Source organism: Dinoponera quadriceps, unplaced genomic scaffold (genome assembly GCF_001313825.1).
Source record: "Dinoponera quadriceps isolate SergipeBrazil2010 unplaced genomic scaffold, ASM131382v1 scaffold1566, whole genome shotgun sequence".
In the NCBI taxonomy this organism is placed as follows: domain Eukaryota; kingdom Metazoa; phylum Arthropoda; class Insecta; order Hymenoptera; family Formicidae; genus Dinoponera; species Dinoponera quadriceps.
The window spans coordinates 1,536-6,009 of NW_014555625.1; the positions used below are offsets into that span (position 1 = coordinate 1,536).

Genomic DNA, 4,474 nt, shown 5'->3' on the forward strand with positions numbered 1-4,474 from the left:
GAAAAGCGCATATTTCACAAGACAATTTATATTTCCTCGTTTTGTTACACATCATAAATAATAAACATGGTTTGTCCGGAAAGTAATGTCAGTGAGTCGATTAAAAAAATGTATTGAACTTTTCGTTACAACACATCAAAATTCTTCAAAATAGGCTCCTCCTGCGTTGACACATCGGCTCCAGCGAGTTTTCCAGATATCAAATGCGCCACAGTAGGCCTCCTCCGGAATGTCCTTTAAAGTCGCGGTGCAAAGTGCTTGGATTCTCTTAATGGTCTCGAAATGCTTTCCTTTCATGGATACTTTCAGGCGTGGAAACAGAAAGAAATCGGAGGGAGCGACGCTCGGACTGAACGGAGGCTGGGGAATCGTTGGCATCCCTGCTTTGGCCAGATAGTTGGTGACGAGGAAGAAACTGTGGGCCGGCGCGTTGTCGTGATACAACTTCCAATCCTTTGCGATGTCCGGCCGGACGCTTTGATCTTTGCGTTTCAGTCTCTTCAGCACTCCGACGTAAAATTTAGCGTTCACAGTTGTACCAAGTGGTACAAATTCGTGATGGACCATCCGGCGCGGACTTCGTCGTCGACCTCTTTCCGTCTTTCCGAAAAAACCTTGTGCCACCGGAACACTTGCCGATCCGATAGGGCATCTTCTTTAAAAGCTGTCTTGATCATTGGAAGAGTTTCTGCCGCGGTCTTGCCGCCGCAATCAAGTTTAACGCAAAACTTGATCGCCATCCTTTGTTCTAACGAGCGCTGCAATTTTACTTGCACGAGGTCACAAAACGACTTGCACGAAAATGCATGTCCTTACTATGCGGCTGGCGGGAGAAAACTGAGTGACTCAACATTCGTTAGCTGACTTCCTCCTTTACTATTCGCAACGGATGCGTGCGCGCTCTGACGCTGAGTCGCGTAAAAAAAAATCACTGACATTACTTTCCGAACAAACCATGTATAATAGTTTACTTGATGCACACTTTTATACATTTGGTCCCCACTTTTCTTACTATCTAGTGTGTTATTTCAGCGAAGTGTAAGCGACAATAAAATAAACTAGAGAGAGAGAGAGAGAGAGAGAGAGAGAGAGAGAGAGAGAGAGGGAGAGAGAGAGAGAGAAAGAGAGAGAGGGAAAGAGAGAGAGAGAAAGAGAGAGAGAGATAGAGAGAGAGAACGAATGTGGATGAGAAATAAGAGGAAATGGAGTCAGCGGAACAAAGAAAATTTATATAATAAAACGACGATTAATATAATTAATATAAATGCAAATTTGATTTGTATTATGTTAATCATATCGAAATCCATACATAAATGTCCATCGATATGTTTCGGAAGCATTCATGTTATAACAGACCCTTTAACAGGATAAAGCATTCACCTGAGGTTTGTACTTGCTGTTAATAAAAAATGTTACCAAATGGATAATTGAAATAATTATCAAATTTTATTTTAACAATTAGAAAGCTAGAAAAAGGACGACGTAATATTTTCGCATTTGTTTTTATTAACGATAAGTTTTTAATATATATCTCAAATGCAAAATTTGTCTGCAATATAAAATTACAAGTTCATTTGATGCTCGTTTTGACCGTTATAATCATCCTGCCGGAAAAATTTGAAAGTCCTCCTCCTTCCAGTTTAAATTAATTTGTTATTATTTTAGCGAGCCTGCAGTATGGAAAGCAGTAAACGGTTCAATCCATATGTCAGAGTCCCTCCAGAGGAAGAAATTGTGATCTCTGGTATTTCAGGACTGTTTCCTAATTCTGATAATATGAAAAATGTACGAGAAAATATTTTGAACAAAATGGACCTAGGTTCCGATGATAGTCGACAATGGAGTAATGGTAATATAAAACCACTATTCGCATCAAAATTTAAAAGAGAAAAAATTAATCCTCTACTGTTTTTTTTTTGAGAAATTCAATCGATTATATACTAAGTATAATAAAGTAAATGTCCGGAATTTTAACATTTCATTACGATATGCCTGCTCGATCGGGACTTATTAACCATAAACAGAAGTTCGACGCGCAGTTTTTCAACATGACATCTTCGGAAGAGCACGCCAATGATCCTATGTGCAGGATGTTGCTGGAACACACCTACGAGACGATTATTGATGCCGGTGTAAATTCTAAAGAATTAAGAAGAAAAAAACCGGTGTCTTCATAAGATCATGTTCGACTGAGACAAAAAATATAATTATCTATTACAGGTCTCAAGTAATATATTTAATAATATTTAAAATATTTAAGGAAGATATTTCAGATAATTGAATATTTCATAAACGAAGCATTTTATATGATAATAACGTTACAAGTATAAGATGTATTTAAATAACTTTCACTTAAACTTTATCGTCGTTATTTAAACGGCTACGTAGCGGAAATATTCGGCCACTCAGAGATTTCTTATATACTCACGCAATACAGAGAGAAAGATACCGGAGAAAAATTTACATGATATTGCATTTTTATTTGCGATTAGGCAGCTGGATACCCAATTGTTGGATGTAGTCAATACTTGTTAGCCAACAGCATTTCTAACTGGTTTGGCCTTAATGGACCATCTCATGCCTTGGATACGGCTTGCAGTTCAAGCCATTACCCCATGGCGGAAGCTTACAGAATGATACAAAGTGGAGAATGCGACGCGGCTATCGTGGGGGGTTCCAACGTATGTCTGCATCCCTACATTTCGCTTCAAATTTTTCAACTCGGTAAAGTTATACTTAAGAACCTGTTTGTTCATTTGCATATAAATATTATAACGGTAAAAACTCTTGACATTGTTGTTATTATCAATCAATTCAACAATTTAAGGTGTTCTCTCCAGTGATGGTTTTTGCAAGCCATTTGATGCTTCTGGTACTGGTTATATGCGCAGTGAAGCTATTGCGATATTGTACATTCAAAAGGCAAAGGATGCGAAATGAATCTTTGCTGCCTACGTCTACGCTAAAACCAACTCTGATGGCTTTAAGCATGAAGGCATTACATATCCCTCTTACAACCTGCAGGAGCAGTTATTAGAAGAATTTTATGATGATTGCGGTGTTACACTCGAAACGCTCTCCTACATGGAGACCCATGCAACTGGTACTACGGTAGCAAATCCGGTAGAAGTAGACGCTATCGATTAAGCATTATGCTTAATAAGGACCAGTTCTTTAATAACGGGCTAGGTAAAATCGAATCTTGGCCATTCCGAGCCTTGCAGTGGTCTTTGTCAAGTGGCAAAGTTATGTGAATATATTTGTTTTTACGGTGCCTTTAAAAGTTAAACTACGTGTATATAATAATATTTAACATGTATTTTTAAACTTTATTAATCCATAGTTATGGTTCTGTTGTTTCTGTTATAATTAAAATATCAAAACGGTTTGAAGGTGTTAATAACAATGGAAGAAGGTATAATCCCACCAACTATACATTTTAAAACACCGCGAAAAGCACATACTTCCATAATTGAAGGTAGATTAACTCTTTGAACCCGAATTTTTTTTTCATTCATATTACCAGAAACTCGAAGCATTTTCAATGGAACGATCATACTCACATATAAGTAAATGATATGCGCATTAAAAGAAAAGTCATTGTTGTATGTTATTTTTTTTATTTTGTTAATTTGTTAATAGTTGTTAATAGTTTGTTTTAAGGTTGAAGACAAATTTTAAATGGCTCCGCTCTAGAGCCTTCGAGTGCAAAGGGTTAAAGATCGTCACAGAATCTACTTCTTGGGAAAGTGGTTACGTTGATGCCAATTTTTTCGGATTTGGTGGTGCAAATTGTCACGTACTGTTGAAATCGAATCCTAAAAATAAAATCAACACCGGAGAAACGGACGACTTGCCAAGACTTGTATTTGTACCTGGTGGTACTGAGCAGGCTGTAGAAACTCTTTAAATAATGTAAGTTTGACTAACTATTTTACGTTCTTACTTTGCGCAATTAAACTTAAAGAAAAAAACAAAGGGAGAATTATTTAACGATATTAATATTTTTATGTGGATATAAATGTATGCAACATTATCGCGGTAGGTGGAAAGTAGACAGCTAGATGTAGAATATGTCGCTCTTTTACACCGTCTTTATACGGAAGACATAGAGGGTCATTTGTACAGAAGATATGTTGTTGTTGAACCTAAATCAACTCGTAATATAATATGCAAAGTTGAAATTGCTTCAATCAAAGGAAATCAATCTGCTTCGTGATTTCTGGAAACCTTCTGGTAATTCTAGAAACCTTGTGGTATATCATAGGTGAGAACACTGTAAGCAAAAAATCAGTGTTATTGCAGCGATATTCAATAACATGTAATATTTTCAAATATGTCGTATTTAATGTTACATACAACATTATTATGATCAAACTTTGAAACTGATTTGGGGATTTCGATAATGTTGAAATGCGAGTGTCATATCGTTGCATATAACGTGGCATTAAGGTTCTTCTATCATTCTCGTAAT

The 4,474-nt window shown here is 36.7% G+C and overlaps 1 pseudogene; it reads left to right on the forward strand.

The window, feature by feature from the left end:
* Nucleotides 1-1,671: 1,671 nt before the first annotated feature.
* LOC106744910 lies at nucleotides 1,672-3,910 on the forward strand (annotated as a pseudogene).
* The last annotated feature ends 564 nt before the right edge of the window (nucleotides 3,911-4,474 follow it).